Here is an 18,636-nt window from a genome sequence, read left to right on the forward strand (position 1 = left end):
ATCACCAGGAGGATGCCTATCTTCCTTTCCTAGAGAGAGAAGTTCAGCTCTGTGTTACCATCTTAAAGTGTCCACAAAGCCCACAGACAGGGAGTAGGGCTGAGATCCTGTCCTACTGGCATCAGCAGCAAAACTCCAGCAGAGACAGTTTTTCACTCTGTTCTCTCCACAGCTGCCAAAGACCTGGTGATAAACACAGTCTGAATTTCATTAGGGTCCTCTCCATTTTGAACCCAGCACACCCTCAATGTTGGCCCTAGGAGTAGGAAGGTTTTTTGTGAAGTTCCTGGAGGACTTCACAAACAATAGAGTAAAAATAAGTAAGAAACATATCAAGTACTTCTCTGTAGTACACTTACAGCTGCTGCTAAATGCTCTTATATAAACCAAGCATTTGAATAAACAACCCATCCCATAAACCAAACTGTGTTAAAACTGAAACACAGCAAGCCGCAGAAGAGATCTGCGCAGAATATATTTGCAACTTGTCACGCTCTATCCATCCCTCTTACCTTCCTGAGCTGCACCAAGTTACTAAACAAATAAAAAATGACAGTACATGTGACTAAATGGGCAGAGATTAAATATAAGAACAATGTAAGTAAATCAAATACATATGATGTGACAGAAATATGAGCTAAGGAAAAAATCCGTTTAGCACACTTAGGGCCCCAGCCATAATGACATTGTCTTCAGTGGGAAGAGATTTCATGAAAAATTCAGGTCAAAATCTGCTTTCAGTTAGTATCAGGATAAAGCCAATTATCTCTGTTGAAGTCCAAGAGATTATCCTGGATTTATATTGAAGAAACAAAGAAGAATTTGGCCAAAGAGGTGGCATAACTAAATTACCAAGGAAGTGGTCTCATAACATCGTCTCACAGGCAAAGATATACAAACATTCAAAGGGCGGCTATGTATTTCCCTCCTTTTGACTCTAAATGGTGATTGCCTTTGAGCTGCCATTTGCCAGAGCACATCATCCCTGGTTTTAAGGATCTTTTCTGATTACTGTAATAAACACGTTACATTAAGCTAAAAGCTGAGTTGAAACACTTAAGAGAAAAATGAAACATAAAATAAGAAGTGAGACCAAGCAAATTAAAAAAGGGTAAATGCTGAAAACAGGCTGTGGTGTTAAACAATAACCACGCAGCCATGCCCCCCCATAGAAGCAGAGAGCTCCCACAGATGACGGCAGTGAATCGACTGGCAACAGGGAGCACAACTGCAGAAAAGGGCTCTCTTCTCAAGGTCTCAGAGACAGCCCACCAACAGAGCTGGACTTCTAGGTATTTCAGTCACTAACAAACAGCATGTCACACTGGAAATGACGCATAAAAGCCTTATTCTGCAAACACTATCTCCAGGCATGGGACTGCACTCCCCAGGTAACCTACCTTATGGTGAGGCTGAACAGAGGGGGTCACACCATGTTCTGGAGTGGGTCCCAGCAAAGCAGGCAACTCAGGATTACCTCACCACATTGAATTCACTGAGTTGGACGTGACTGATTCCAGCCATGGACAGCAGGACATTCAGCAGTATAAATTATTAAAATGTTTCTGCACATAATTAAAAAGTGAAATGCTGTGACAGAGTGGAAGTGTTTTCCCCTTGGTCACAAAAAATAGGTCTGAACATTTTACCACCACATGTCACCATTACACCACCTAAGCTGACGTTCTACACAGCATGGAGCATAGTACTGAGTTAAATGACTTGTGCTTGGCAGGAGACTGCCTCCAGAAAGTGGCTGTGCCAGTCTTGATTTGAAAGTCCGAACTATTCACTTGCCCTAATGTGTAACCATTTTCATTGCTAATAAAAATGCATGCCTTTTGCTTTGTCCCTAAATTTTTAGCTTGTCTGGCTTGCATCTCCCTCCCTTGGGTTTTAGGACACTTTCTCTGCTAGCTTGAGCTTTTAAGGTCTGGTATTAAATATACATAACCAACACTCTTCTTCCTCTTCTTGCTAAGGCCAAGAGATGGAAGCCCCTCCCAAGAAAACTTTTCTCCAGTTTCCCAGTGATTTTCATGGCTCTTCTCTGAAAAAATTTTCAACAACCTTTTAAAAGAAGTTGTTTCCAGTTGTTTTTCCCAACTGGAAGCCACATTCTTGTATCACTCTCCACAAGGTTGTGATAAAAACATAAAATCAGCTCCCTACATCTCTGCACATCCAAAGATCACGCTAGTCCTTGTAAGGATGGGTTTCCTAAAGAGCCTGAAAATTACATAGTTTCGTGGTATGCATGAGTGTGTCTCATCTTGAACACCTCACCTAATTACAATATCACAAGTGCTGTAAGTTTCAGATGTGTTCCCATATGCCTTATGTGAACACCAGAGCAGAGGAGAGATCTGTCTTATGGAGAGGCTGCAACATGGACTCACTGCTTGAGGGACAGTAAGAGCCACAACAGACAGGCTCCATCGTCACTGCTCACTGAACTACCAACACTAGAAGATCCTGTTGTGTTGCATGCCCATTTAAATCATCTGCTGAGTCTGCTTTCTAGGATACTGTTCAAAATTTTGCTAGCGGTATACATGTGGAACAGTCCTGATGAAATGCGTTGTGCCAGGACTCTGAGAAGAGAATGAGGATCTTCAAGATGCCAAGTAACCAGGCAAGGTAATATTATAAACATATTTACAGTTGCATAAGTAAAAAGCAGCTGCAGAAAAGACTCAGCTTGTGATGTGACATGAGGTGCCACAGAAAGACATTTTGCAAGTTTCTTCATTTCTTCTCCCACCATTTCTCCCACCATTGTGAAGACTCAACTATTTCTAAGATCTTGCTAGAAAAAACAGGTGTAAATGGCTGAGTGATTGGTCAGATAGTATACCAAATTTGTACAACGTTTGTCATTCACATAAAAGGAGGGGTGGAATTTCAGAGAGAATCCAATAGCAGGAGAATACAAAATCACTATGAACAGCAGACAGCAAGTCTAGCCCGATGGCCATCGGATTCTGCAGTAGCAGCATCTCTACAGTTCTGCATGCTATTGCCAGAGTAGAAATTTTGGCGCATTGAGATATCTACTCTCTAACATGGCAATAAAAGCCAACAACAACCACTTTTTTTTTTTTTTTTACTTTTAACCTGTCAGCGTTGCCTGGATGCTGAAGTAGGCCAGCCCAGTTCTGAGAGGATATTTCTGATTATTTGATGTATTTATCCCATACGACATTCATTACTCATTATTCTCTATATATTTTTGTGTAGTGCTATTTTTGTTTAATTTTTACCATACAGCAGCAACAAATAGTCATGCAAGACCGGTGCCCAGCTGTTGTAGGTGCAAACAAACAAGCAGCATGTTTTCATGTATATAGTCCACATCTGAGATTCAACTCACACCTCTTTAACAGAAGGAAAATAAGCCGACAGAAAACCCGCTCCTCAAGTACTCTGCTCGAAATGAACGGTGCTGGTACAGGCTATAGAAAACTGAGTATGGAGGATCCACGGAAGAACTAGGTCAGAAAGGCACTTGGGCCTTGTCACATTACCTGTACAAGTATGGCTTCTGAATCACTTTGAATTTTGTTTCTTTGAAAAAGAACAGTTTAATTCAACAGTTGTAAAACAGTTACCCACTGAGCGGCCATCAGTGATTTGCCAGATTTTTCACAGGCATCAAACCCCAAGTGGGCCTTGAGGAGACATTTAATGGGCAAGTTGAATAGGCAGTGGTCTTCCTGGAAGAACTGGAGACATTTTTGAAAGGCAAACCTGTGATCACTCACAGGAATGGCATAATTCCCAGGGATTTCCTCGCTGTCAAGAGCTACATCTGATGATAAATCCAATAAATCTGTGATTGCTGCAGCTTAACCTTTCAGTTGCTTAATTTACAACTTAAATCCTCACAGGGTCTATATTTTAAGCCCCAGAGTTTCTATTGTCTTGGCTGAGAATTAGGCTTCTCTTTGTGACACAGTGCTGCAGCTCCTGGGAGGGTACCCAGTCCTCCCCCACCTGCCCGCAGTGGCAGGGGCACCACAGCTCTTGCCCACTGTAAACTCATTTTGCTGTAGCTGCCGTGGCTCTTCTCTGGCTGAAACTCAAGTGTTTGGTGTCTTTTGGGGTTAATATTTGATTTCTGGTGAGGTGTTTTATCTTACTTTTTTGTTTTCAATCAAACAATTGATTTGCTTTAGTTGGCCAAGATCCTCTCAGTTTGGCTACAGATAGGCATATTGCCATACTTGATTAGATTCTTATAATCAAATAACAACTACTTAATAATAAATTATAATAACAATGCTATCATTGTTTTAAATGCATGAGCTTTATGAGCTAAATTCACCCTTCAGGAAAACAAGAATAATGAAGTTGACAGTTTTTCCAAGCATGAATTTGCCCTTGCATACAAAAACTAAGGCACAGAAGGCCCTCAAGCCTTAGCAACCTGAAACTGTTTTTTATTTCAATTATAAATATATATTAAATATGGATTTTATCTGTTACGTGCTGAAACAACTGGGGTATATCAGAGTAACTGAAAGCTAGATTTGGCACCCTATATTCAGAACAAATAGCAGATATTAATCGCTTTGCGTTTCTCTTTCTATGCTGCTTCCAGCCTACTAACAGCTTTTCAGCACAGTATGGTAAATCAGCTTTAAGCAGAAAACTGTGCTGGAATTTTGACCAAACATTGCCCTTGCAGATGTGTATACACTTAATATGTAAATGCCAATCTCGATGCGCTTCTTCCAAAAGATTAATGATTGTAAAGCTTAAAGGCTGTTGTGTGTGAGTTGTTGTATGAAACCTCTGCTAGTATTATTTTATTGTGGCAAATATGGTCCATCTTCCATGTTTAAGTTAACTGGAGACAATGATCTCACCACCAGCACCCTTCTCTTAGCTCAGACCAGGAAATCCTTTCCCTCAGCACAATACTAATCTTTAGGGATCTTCTGTGCTGCAGAAAGAGAAGCACTCAGAAAAGGATGGGGAAGTACCATGGAGCATATCTCATATAATAGATGCTTGCAGGGGAGAAGGGCTAACAAACATACTGTCTTCCAAGTATTAACTCTTCTCTATCTCTGTTTTCAGAAACAGGCATAGTGCATCCCAGGATGCCAGTACGTTCAGAGCTTGGCCTAAGTGGGTATAAAGGTGGAATTCAAAGGAGATTGCCCTATTTTTGATGTAGGTTTCTCTGCTTTGCTTTTCCCCTTCTCATTTTAAAAGGAAAAGAAAATAATTTTGTACCTTGACATAAGGGAGGACAGAAGGGTTTTACTGGTGGCCTTTCAAAAGGAAATATGAAAAGTAAATGGGAACATTAGAGAAAACATTGTAGGAGCATGACAGAACCCAGTCTTTTATATATCACTTTTAAGCATATTATTTGCCCTTTTCCTAATAATCTTTGTCCTGCTTCAGAGCACCTTTTACAGTTCTATCAGGCAGCAGCACTCTGTGTGGCTTTTCATGAGGAAAGCTGAATCTTATGCATGCCCGTGTTTTCCTTCCTCTGGGCCAACTGAGGTAAACTCCTCCCCTAGAGGAAGGTTCAGCCTCTGCCTGCTTCCTTAACTGCACACATTTATGGCTTTGCCGCTACGTGGTTACTTGCTCTTATGATTCTGTGCGTACCACCCCCCTTTCCTATGGGTTTTGCCATAAGTGGCCTTTAAACACAGAGAAAAGTTACAGGTTTGGTTATCTCCGAGGAGGACCCACAAAAGACACATAAAGACATCGGGCATTGCAAACAAACAAAAGAAGAAACCTTCCTTGCCCTTTGATTCACTGAGAAACAAAATCAGCAGGCAGAAACAAAATCACTCAGTCTTGAGTCTTCCTATACACTGAAAAGGAAAGATCCTCCGCTTGCCCTCTGTCCTCTGGGGACGCAGAAGGGGTTAGCACTAACCGTTTCACTGCCCCAAAGCCCCATGCGACAGGAGAGATGAGCAAAATCGTCGCAAAAGGTGAACGGACCTGGAAAAGAGGCTGTTCCCTTTTACAGGCATGCCGTTCTTCAGCATTTCTGCATCACCTTCCACGGTGAGGCATTTGTGGCTCTGTTTTTGTTTCACTGACAGGCTGGCACACCTCTTTGCTAGGGCATGCCATCTACAGAGCCTTATGGCCCCGTAGGGCATTTCCCCCTTGGCCCCTGTTACACTTTCAGAATCCCCGTGCTTATAGGTAACAAAGGCAGTTGTAACTGGCAGCATATGCATGCAAAGTACACCCAGAAAATTCGTCTTTACTCCTGGGCTGTGCCAGATACCTCTACTGCAGCCACAAGGAGTCAAAAGATTATTACATTATACTAGCTTCAAACAAAAGTCCTACAAGTTCTCACTCATAGGTCATCAAAATGAAGTCACAAAGGGTTTGCAAGCCTGAACATGCTGAGGGTTTTTCAGAATCAGATACTCAACAACTCCAAAGAAAAGATGACTTTTCTTTTGTCTTGTTGCACACGCACTGGAAAAAAATTCTTCCTCTGTTTCCATATGAACACAGCACATGCTTCATTTTTCAAGCTTAAAAAGATCTGCTTATTGTAGACCACACATCACCTCCTCTGCTGACCTGTTCTTCCGTCCTGCATCCTCCAAAGGACTAAGACCGTAGAGTGTATGTTTGTTGTATGATAACAACACAAATTATTCTGTGTGTAAAGGTCATGAGGTTTCTACAGCCTGGGTGACTTCATTCTCCAGGGTCTGACAACCTCCCCAAATCCTAGGGAAGGATGCGAATGTGTCAAGCCCCTTGCATTGAGCTTTGCCTAAGCAAACAGTGGTGCTCCTACTTGGAACTCCTCTGTAAATTATACTAAACTATAGCCCAGAAGGATTTGAGAATGCTTCAAAGCCTTTTTTAAAAGCAGCAGGATAGGTGCCTATTCTAATTGTCCTGATGGAAAACCCAACCTGCCCCATGGATACAGTGAGAAAAGCAAAGCTGTGGCTTCACAATGGGAACAGCAGGACCTTCCCAGATCATTTATCTTGCAAAAAACGTCCTGTATTTTTAATTCTCCCCTCTTGGATCTGCATGTTATTTTCATGTAACGTGAAAACTAACACATCTAGCTAACAGATCTAGCAGAGTATATGAGAAATCTCCTTCCACCCACTTGAGCTCTGGACTGTGTTATCTGTCACTTGAAATTACGTTTCTCTACATTTCAGACAAATAAGGAGGAGGAGTCCTTCTTTGCTAAAACAAGTTTGGTGAGGGAGCAAAAGTCTCAACTATGTACAGCCCCTTGCAGCCGGTCTGCACAACATACAGCCCAGGGCCATTTGCCCTTTAGTGGATCAGAGGTAATGCCATGACCTGTGTGTCCCCGTGGCTGCGGACAGCTAGGCACCAGTTGTTCAGTCAGCATGTAGTCCGCCTGTCCAGCCAGCAAGCCAAACAGAGGTAGGCTTAAAGTAGCAGCAGAGAGTGCCTCAGTTCCACTACAGACAACAAACCAACAGGTCTGTTTCTCAGCAAAGTTCCCTTCAGACATCTGTTTAAATAAGGGCTTCGCAAATTTTCACTTACACATATAAATCCCCTCCCACATACCAATAAAACTTTATTTTAGAGAAAGAGAATGAATACAGATACATTAATCAAAAGTTAACTACACGATACGTCAGCAGCTAATGAAAAACAAAGACCTGTACTCCTTTAGGATAACAACAGCTTCCCACAGGGTCCACTGTGATAATGAACTGTCAGAACCCCAGTACCAACAGCGACAACACAACCAACCAACCACTAAATGGGATCTTTTAAAGCTGCGGCCCATGACGAGGTTGAGGACAAGTTCAGTCTCTGCCAATATACTTTCAGCACCTAAAAGCATCTTGGTTTTGAGTTGATAATTACAGTGTGCTAAGCCAAGCAGCTGTCACTAAGGAACAGGAGCTGCCCAAATGAAGCAAAATGCATAGAAGTTTACTGCTGATTTATCACACAATAATGAACCCAGTTACAGCCTTTTGAGGCATGGAAGTGAAAGACAGAAAGAGGGAGGAAAAAAAGAGGGAGGAAAGGGAGGAAGAAAGAGCTTTGAACATTTTGTTCCAGTCAGTTTCCAAGAAGGAGGAAAACACCAGGCATGATTCAATCGAAGGATGCCCTCCCACAGCCCCGCTGTTCCTGGAGAAGAGGCCACTGGGCTGATACCCGAGACACGTATTTCCCAAAGCACACAGACCCAGTCTTTGCCGAGATGTGAACTCTCGCTGATGGCAGCACACACACATAGCAGGGCAAACAAGAAGAAGAACGGCAGAAATGGCTGAATTAACTTTATTCAGGATCTGACATATGATGTCAGTATAATGAACATGACCTAAAGAAGAGCGTTACACTCATAAGCAGACTGAGTTGGCAGCTCTGACCAATTAGTACCGGTTAATTTCATGGTGATAGCTAGTACACACGTATGATATTCTGTAAAAGCTTAATAGATGTCACCATAAATCATAGTCACCTTTCTCCCCTGCGCTCTTTATATTTGGAAAGTACTTACAGTTGAATCTTCCGTAATACTTGTTGTAGACTGAAATTAATGCAAATGTAATTCTGGCAGTCTCTGCAAGAAACCAAAAATGCATGGACCAGAAAAGTTCTCTTCTCGCCTAGCATCTATATGACTGTTGCTTTTAAAAAACAAAACTGTTTTGGTCCAATGATGTACACCATGATATTTACAGCAACTGTAAGAACAAAGATAGGCAAAATGTAGGGTTTTTTTCCCCTTCCTTCTGAAGTTCAAGTTCTCTTCTACAGCAATAAATACCAGCTGCCTACATACTCATGTTCTTGGAAAGCATTTTGAGAAGCAGTAACGAACACAAATGGTTGCTACATTTGTTGAACTGTAATGGCAGAATACCCCACGTGCCTATCAGTAAAGGAAATATTAAAAATTACCATCATTTTTATTGTTACCAGTGAAACAGCTGGATTTTTGTCTCAAGTTGCTCGGAACTGGCACTTGCAGCTAAGGAAACGGGTGTTGTCCGTTGATATGCACGCTGTCTGCACTTAACTAAAACACTGAGGTACACAAAGTGTTATTGTTAGCCCTACAGACAAGATGTCACCAGGGTACATTAACAGACCACTTTACAAGTAGTGTTGATTAACTGCTGCCTCCGGCAAGATGACCACCAGCAGGAGGGCAAGTACAGACCTGCTTTTAGAAGGGACTGGTCTGAAGCCTGTTGCGGAGCTGGAGGACTACTTTGCCTTTTGGTAGTCCAACATCCACAAAACGGTCCTCAAGCAATTTCCAGGACCCTGTGTATCCACCCTGCCCTTCTGGTCAGAATTTTAGGGAGAAGAGGAAGGGTCAGAAGCTAACATTATTTAAAAACCAATTTCAAGATTTATTGGGTAGTTTTTCCAGTGTTTTCCCACGTACAACTCTGAACTAACTTACAGACTAGTGTGTTGCTTTCACCATTGCTTCTGTCACGTTTATTCTTCCCTTGTAACATTTTCTTCGATAGGAGAATGGTAATTCAGCCACATGTTCCAAGAATATAACAGGCTCTAACTGCAAAAATAACCATTACTGATTTGCATTTTTCCTTACAGAGAAACCACAGAGAGGCAACATTGTTTGCTTCTGAAACCTAGACATATAGACACACATAGAGATGAAAAGGTGTTTATCATCAGCACTTTGGCAAACAACTCTTACGAGCCTTCTACTTAGTGATCCCTTTATCATTGCTTCCCCCACCCAGAAAATAAGGCCAGAAATGCTTACCAAGCTATTTTCATAATAGTGTGGGGGGTGTTTAAATATTAATTACTTTCTATTTGGACAGTGTCACAAAGCTATAAAGTGTAAGTTTTGTATTCATCGAAGTTGTTATTTGGTATATTTTGAAAACAATGGTTCGAACTCCTTGCTGTCATCACTTTCTTAATTTCAAAATCTCAAGTGGAAACTCTTCAGATATGCATTTGGCTGCAATGAATACTTTCTTTTATTTTTACAGATTCTGGCCTCCTTATAGTTTAAGTGCATTATAACACAGTCAAAAATAAAAGCAACTGGAAAGAAAAAAATACATTCAGAAAAAAGATTTTACAACAACTCTGTTTCTCTTGCATTGCCTTAAGTGTTATCACGTATGCCACGAAACTAATCCTGCTCTCACTCACAAAATGTAAACTGGGAAACTCAGTGGAGTCCTTCTAGATTAACAGTCACAAAGAGAAGCTGCTGAAGAAAGCAATTAAGAAACCCACAGCATTCCCTAATTTAAGACAAAACAAAAAAAGACTTGCCAGGAACAAAAGAGAATGTGAGGTCTGTTGTTTAGCTAAGTGCCCTAATTCTTTGCTCATTCCAGTCTGTATGTTGTTAGTTTACAGTCTTTTATGTACTATTCTGCATAAAAATAAACAGGCCCTCAGCGATTAATATACCACAACCAGCACTTCAAAACTACTTGCTGTAGCTCCCTTTCCACACCTTCATAAACGTAAACAAATAAAGATTTCTGAACAGGAGCTACTGGAATCATTTTCCTTCATATTGTGCCAAGCAGGCACCAGAAATGCCAGTTGCTGTAGAAATTGGGGAAAATGGTAAACTGCATCCTAATGAGGGCTATTCTAGCTAAGCATCTGAACAACATCATTGGGAAAAATCTCTTCTCAAGACTACTCAAAAGGTATTTTTGTCCATGATGAACCAAGTTGAAAGCTAGCTACAGTAGCTAGGAGCAAGTGGCTTGAGAACCTGCATTATCCCTGCTACTGCACAAAAAATACTGTGCTTCCACATACGGACCTTGGTGAAAGCCCTAGTTACGGACAGCCATGACGACTCCTGCTCCAGTACAGCGTTTTCAGTTCAAGCCCAGCCTTGCAGGAGTCTGATACAACTTTCCCAAATCAGTGACAGGCTTGTCACTGACATCGAGGGGAACCCGAAACAAGCAGTCTCACAGAAAAGAGGGACATCTTGCCTCAGAAATACCTCAGAAATTGGACAGGTTATGAGTTTGAATGAAAAGACAGTACATACATAGCAAATGTGCTATATGCTGCAGCTTCCCACTCAGTAATTCATATCTGCAGATATATAGGAGAGGAGGATCATCAACACCATGGAGTTTATTGTCTTCAGTGAGAAGTGCAAGACTGAACTGCGGATGGGCTTGAGAAGGAACACAAGGGAGAGATTAAATACGGGCAGGGTGCAGTATAAACTCTGAAAAAAAGGAAACAAAGATGACTAAACTGTTCCAGTTCAAAAGAAAGGGAATCTCCAGAACTCAGTTGATTAGTAGTGCTATTCAGATTTTCTCCTGTTTTCTTACTTAAGCATTTTAGGTCCTGTTAATTTAGATTTCTTCATCCTGAACAGTCTGTTACAGCTGCTCAGGATCAAGCTAAACATCTGCCCTGGAAAGACTTCCCTTAAAGATTTTATACAACATTTTAATTAAATGCTATCCTAGTACAGCAAGAATTTGTCCATATCCAAACCAACGTTAGAGCTACTTGTTTCTGCACAGTGATGTTTTTTTCTGTTACACTAGCCAATCATATTTGGGGTATGCTTAGACAAAAAAAGACAGAAACTTTTGCTAGCTTATTTATCACTACTTCTTAGTGACTCAACTTTATTTTGATGCCACATATTGCACAGCTGCCAGCCTGTTGGAAACATTTCTGCATCCCATTTGATTAGTTATCCTAAAATTTCAAATGCTTGTGATCTCTTACGGAAGTTTGCAGATGCAGTTCCCTCACCCTCCCCAGCTGTAGCATGACAATGCATGCCAGAACACAGGCTCTGGCACAGACTTTGGAGACGGATGTGGAAAGGTTACACAATTTTGCAATAAATTCATTATGATCAAGCAGCACCAGTTAAAGCAATCACTCTCCTGGCCAAAGAAATAATTGAGGAAAAGAAAAACAAAAAACCCAAGTCTTCGCTTTTCTGATGTCCTGTTGCATCAAAGCACAGGTTGCAACAAGCTGAGAAAGTGTAATGTGCTTCAACGTCTTTTTCAGTTGCTATGGTACAGTTTCTTATGGAAAATTCCTTGTTCTGCGTGATGTTTTTCCTGCCTCATTTGGGATGGCAGAACCGTTCCTTGTGTCACCTGAGAAACCGGGCTGTCAGTTTCCACCTATTGGTGAGAAAGAAACTCATCAGCAGCAGAACTCAACGGAAAATTCCTCAGGTAGAAGTTTCTGCGCTGGAGGCCAACATGACACCAGGGAGGAAGGACAGATGGGTCAGGGGCCAAGGGGGCCACGCAGGAGATCTGGCTTCCACCTCAGGGTCAGCCACAGATTTCCTGCGTGAGCTGGGGCAAGGGATTTAATCCCTGGGACTCCCTGCTCGTGCAGGCAGGACAACAAAGCATCCTTCCCCCATTCTTCACCCTGTGCGTGAAGCCCCAGGTCTGTAACCTGCCCGCAGGCCAACCAACTAGCTCCAGGTTACAGGAGCGGGGCCATAGCCCAAAAGCTCTTCAGGCAGGAGAGTTATTTGCAGCTGCGGAGTTCCAGAATACTTTGCACAGTGAGGTTTTGTTTGGACCTTGGGGCTCTAAAGTAACGCACGCAAATAATAATGAATAATTGCATTGTTCTCCGCTCTTAAGGAAAACTCTTGCGCTCTTAGGCAAGGAGGGAAAACTCCAGCTTTACTGTGCAGCAAAGCAGGAGAAAACATTTGGCTTTTAGAGGAGATCTGCAATCTATTTTCTGCATAGATAATACCAAAAATTGCCAGAAACACAGCATAAAAATGGTATTATAGCATCACACTAGTGATACAAAGCAATCAGGGATAGGGCCTTTTCACTAGGGGAATTTCTTTTATGGATTAGTTGGAAGTAATTCGACTTTAATGAGACATTTTTCCTGCTGGAATGTTTTTCCTTGCAAACAAAAAATAATTAAATTCCATCACTTTTGATTCATGACAAAACCAAAGCATGGTTAAAAAAAAAAAAAAAAAAGGCGTTAACATTTCAATGCTGTTGGATACCTGCTGTACTTCAGAATGCCGAAATTCCCATGGGCTCCCTATGGTGATGAGAAGAGCTTTTGACCTCTCTGAGGAAATGGGTTTTGAAAATAATAAATGCATAAGTGCTTGAAAAGGGACTCCTTTAATAATGTCTATCATGAGAATGAAAAGCATTCAAGATGTGACAATGCAATTGCACTCCATGGGACAAATTTTCTGTTGGTGCCAGTATTTAAAGCTCCATTGACTTCAGTGGAGTTTCACCCTTTAATACAAGAAGGTTTGGACTTGTTGCATATCACCTGCAGTTACATACAACCACTTTTGTCTTTTAGAGTCCCTCCCCTTCCCAGATAAGTTCAACAAGAAAATTAATGGTAACAGGTGTAGGAATGAAAGAAAATGTGCCAAATATTAATTGAACACAAGTCAGGACATTCAAAATTTTGATTCCGACAGCACTGATTTCAGCATAAAGCCAGTTGAAAAATTAGACTGAAAAATGCTAATGGTGTAAAATAAAGTTTCAAAGATTTGGCAGCAGGAAAATGTTGATTTTCAGTTACCTTTTTGGCTTTCTAAAACAATGAATGAAATTCAACATTCCAAAGTGGAAAAAAGCTTTTTTTTTCTCCCCACAAAACACCCCCCAAAAAAATCTTATCCATAATTTTGAAATATTTGTCCAAATAAACTTTGCATTTTAAAATACCAAATTATTTAAATTTTATTGAAGATGCACATTTTTCCATTTCAAATTTCAATTCAAAACTTGAGACAAAATTGAATCAAGTGCCCTCTGCTTTAACTGACATTCTGATTCTAAAGCAGAAAGTAATTTTGAAAGCTGAAATCTCCCATGGGAGGAAAATTCTATTTTTGAACAGCTTTACTTCTGTGCATTTAAAATCTCAGCTATTACCCTGGAACTTTGGAGGGGGAGGAGTTGTACTGAAGATGGAATAATTCAGTAAAGGCTGCATTATTCTGGTTGTATAAAGTGGTAAAGGCACTAGGACCTTCCTCTCTCACATTGCATTATGGTGGAGGCACCACTCTTTCAAGGCTATCATCAGATAAAGAACTGGATGCCCATCTCATACAGAAGCCTATGCAGAATACTTGCACATCAGTACATTGCTCCACTGATCATTATCCTCATTCTTATCCAGAGATTTGACTCCCAAGAAACTTATCCGATAAAAATCATGTGCAAGTGGGAAGGATGTGGAGAACGGAAATTAAAACTCAACTTTAAGCATGTCAAAGTTGCACGCTTAATGACATTACAGAGGTTTGAATGAAAACCCAAGAATTGAATACAACTGACTTTTGATAAACTTTATGTCCTGATCTGAATGCTGTGAGTTAAAAGTAATTGCTCAGAAAATCTATCCCCGACTGAATAAACTTATAATCATCAAAGGATTCTGCAATTTAATTCCTATGCTACTGCATAGTGCTACCGCACTCATCAACGTACAAATGCTTTGGAAGTGCAAGTTTTGCATACAGCAGTATTTTTGTGCTAGAACCCACCATTTGGATTATGATGGGCCATCTCATCTTCAGTAAGGTTGGTGCTGTTACATTAATATTCCTAATACAAAGAAAATCCACAGAATGGCTCATCTGCTTTTCACCAACCAATGCAAATCATCTCTTAAATATCCAGTCCCTTTGATAATCACAAGCACTGCTGTTACATTTCCCTTACCCCAGCACCCTAATAATCTTTCTCCTCATACCTCCAGCAGCACAAGTAGCAGCTGGGGTCTGGAGGTGGGAGGCACGGACAGGTACAGAAATAAACAGTGACACAGAAGAGCTTTTTGTTCTTCAGCTGTCTTGTACTCTATTGGTCCTTTCACACTCCCCAAAGATACAAGACATTTTATAATTATGACCATAATGAAATGCCATCAGAGATTCAAGAGGAATTCCCTCCTGAACATCTAGAGAAGCAATAAACATCTGTTTAAAAGCTATAAAACCAAATCAACAAACAGTTAAAGCCGCAGATATACGGCCCTGCAATGCCGACCTCCAGTTCTCTTCACTGAGGCTCCAGAGGCGTGTGGATAAAATTCCCTTCCCAACCCGACCTGGATATTCAATTAGTTGGCTGTCAGGATGAAATGCAGAAAAGAGGGAAACCTCGATGAACACATCGGCCTACTAAAAGGCAATTAAAAAGATCCTTAATCAAACACTGCTGCTTTTAACAAGTCAGGTAATGTATCAAAAGCAAAGCCTGTTTGCCCAAATCCTTTTGCTCCCTGAATCCAAATCCTGAAGTCACGCTGTCAAGGAGGGCAAAACGTAGGTAGTGACTTTAATTGCTTGACCTTTGGAGCAGTACAGCTGCAAAATATTGGCTTAATTAGAGTAAATGACCAACAGGCCTACCCTTTTGTCTTTCTTACCTTTTATTTCCTTTTTCCTCCCCGACCCTTTCCTTCCTTCTCTTTGTCTGGGAGAGGGAGATTTGTACACATCACTGTCTCACAGGGTGCTACTTCTTACTGGAGCCCTCTCTGGTTATTGCTTGGTTACATGCAAGCCGCAGGCTTTTGTATTTTCTCTGCAGTTTCCCTATTGTCTGAGCATGATTTATCTGCTTCATCTTTGTGATGCTGGTTCGGTTTTGTCCCATCTAATGAGTTTTATTAGTAATTGTGTCTCAGAGTTTATATTTATGATGCCATGTGTAGAACAGTGTCATCCTTAACAACATGCTTACTAGCTTAGACAACACCTAGAGGTAAGAGTATTTTCTCCGTGTTTGCAACACGGGAGGTATTCCGTGTAGCAAAGCCTGAGGATAGACAGTGAATTCTGCCCATACAGAACATCTGCCTGTTAAAGGTAACAAGCAAAATGTTAAAGAGTCTGCATTGCCTTTCCTTTCGTCCATAATCTTGCTATAAGAGACTGAATATATTAATACACTTCATATTTTTTGCATTCATGGGTACAGTGTGCATTTCATAGGTCTTTATACTATTTTTCCCTGACGCTTTGCTCCACCACCTTTCGTTGGGTTGAAGAGGAGGAGTGAAGAAGCTTTTGTCTCCTATGAATCAAACCATCACCTTCTATGGATCAGATTGAGTACTAGCTGCCCAAAAGCACAATTTTATTTACAGTCATTCTACAGCTTGCACAACTTAAACAACATCACACACCAAGAACCTCAATAATTCAAGCGTATCAGGATGCAGAAATGCTTAGCTTGCATTAAATGGCTCATTAGTTTACTTAAAACGAACAACCCAAAAGCTAATTCCAAATACACTCTTGTCAGAGACAATGAGGTTTGTCACAGATGAGGTTAGATAAGGCTTGTTCCATGACAGAATCTGAGATACAAAGAAAACAGTGCTCGCTGTTTTTGGCTCAAATGTGTTTAAAGGCTTTGATCTATGGCATTCTTAGCCTGATTACCCACAGAGTTAACATGCCATGCAAAATTCCAAGTCCAGCTCAGCACTGACACGGCTTCTAAGGATCTGCCAGCAGAAAGCAGCGCAGGGATGATGGGCCCAATACTTGTGACCACAGAGGGTTTATACCCAAGCTTGTAAACTAATACTTCCTTTTCTTATAATAAGAGCGTGGAAATCTAGGAAAGATTTAAAGTCAGCATTGCTCTCTTTCCTTAGACTGCATTTCCATTTAAGTAATTGCCCTTCTTTCTTAAAAATGAAAACTCCCGGCATCGAGAGATGTTCTGCAGCAGCTTTGTTCTTAGCACTTCTCTGAATTCGTCTTGTATTTCTGAGGGGGATTCCTAAAAAAGCACTCTGCAAGAGGAGGGAAATTCAGGGGACCATTCTGACACAACTTTTCTGCAGTCTGCTGCCGCCGTATTTCTTTATCATAGGGCAGACACTAGTCTTTCAGACATTCAGCTGTCTCCCAGCAGAGCCTCTGGCTGCAGTCATGGAAGAATCAAAGTTTCAGGAAGACAGCTCTTGAGATGGTTTAGCTAATGAATACTGTGGATTTTAAATGTATGTTTGTATACAGTATACCCATAGAGAAAGGTCAGAGAAAGCGTAACAAAACGTTTCTTAGAAGCTTTTATGGACATTTGGATGGGATCACTGGTCTGATGAGGCCAAGAACTCACTGTGGGTGGGCACAGCCTTTCATATATATGATAAAAAATAAATACCGCACGCTCAGGCAGAGAGCGTCCCAAGACTAGACCAAAACAAATAAAATTCAAAGATTTTTCTGTGCACTTTCTCTCCACCCAATGCTTTTCTGTGCTTTTCCCATAGAAAGTGCTCTACATATTTCTGTGCGCATATTCTGTCAATAAACAGAAGCTGCAAAGTTGAGCAGCTGTCTTCTGCAGGAGCAATGAACACCTGCGTGCTTTGTTCTATCCTGAAACCATCCTATCTTGTAGTCAAGAAAATTTACCAGTCCAAGATAAATCTCTTACCAGTTTAATGTTGCCATTTACCACAGCCCTGTTTCAGATTCTGAGGGTAAACTCAAAACACACAGAGATCAATAGGCTGGAAAGACTCACGTTGATTAAAATGGGAAATCAATTCTGGATTGGGCCTCTAGAGGAAAGCTATCACTGCAAAGAAAAGTTGAAACTTCTCTCTTCTTCCTCATTTCTGAAAGACATACTTTATCTTGCACTGTATTTATTCCTCAGTGTGGTACAATTTCAGGGATCTCTAAAATGCTGCCATTAATAGAGGCAAAAAATTGTAATCTCAAAGTGCAATACAAGATTGTGATAAATGTGCGAAACCAATTGAGCGAGGAAACGTGCTGCATGAGAATGCGTAATGCAATGAGTTGGGAAATAGTCATCTTCTAGTAAAAAAAGGATTGTTGCAAACAGCTGAATTCAGATTAACTTTCACAAGGATTCACTGCATCTGCAAGGAAAGCAAAAGACTTCTGCCTTCCTCTCCAGAAGCTAAAGCTAAGACAAAAAGGAACTATGTTCTCCAAGAAGGACCATGTGAATTTGTGGCTTAAGCCTGTGCTCCTATACTACATCTTCAGGATGAGGACTGTGATTTACTGTGTCTGAAACCACACCTCACTGAAAACATGCACCTGATGTCTCCTCTCAGGGTTAGGCACAAGACTGAAAGGACCCTTCCTGCAAGGTTGAGTTGAGCGCAGAGCTTTTGGGCTTCATGTCTGATGCCTGCTGGACCTGGCTGTGGCAGCTGAAGGGGTCCAGCCTGCAAATCCAACCTTCCCAGTGGTGGCCAGAGAATTGATGCGACTTGAAGTCAAAGGCAGTTTACACCTGTAGCCAGCCATGGGCTGCAGGAGCTGAAGGATGGCGAACTTGCCTCTGCCTATTTCCCCTGCTGCAGAGGGGTGGGCAGCAGTCCCTTCTCCAGGCACGTTGTGAATGCGGTGGGGGTTCAGAGCCCCCGGTACAGTACCAAAGGCTCACCCCGGTCATTACATTGGGTGCAGAATGCCAACGCACCTCTGATGATGCTAACACTGCTTCACGTCGTTGCCTGCCAGGACAGATGAGCATCAGCTCTCTGCTGCAATGGCTGGGGGTGCTAGCAAGCCGTGAGCCTCTGGCCTTTTAGCTGCTTCTGATCCCTCTTCTCCTCTGG

At 41.5% G+C, this 18,636-nt stretch overlaps 1 protein-coding gene across 1 annotated transcript in view; it reads right to left on the minus strand.

The window, feature by feature from the left end:
• LOC104074185 (BDNF/NT-3 growth factors receptor-like) overlaps positions 1–18,636 on the minus strand; it is a gene marked incomplete at both ends in the record, with an annotated part of 43,495 nt that overhangs the window by 12,585 nt on the left and 12,274 nt on the right. The window lies entirely within an intron of this gene.

Source organism: Fulmarus glacialis, unplaced genomic scaffold (genome assembly GCF_000690835.1).
Source record: "Fulmarus glacialis isolate BGI_N327 unplaced genomic scaffold, ASM69083v1 scaffold9843, whole genome shotgun sequence".
In the NCBI taxonomy this organism is placed as follows: domain Eukaryota; kingdom Metazoa; phylum Chordata; class Aves; order Procellariiformes; family Procellariidae; genus Fulmarus; species Fulmarus glacialis.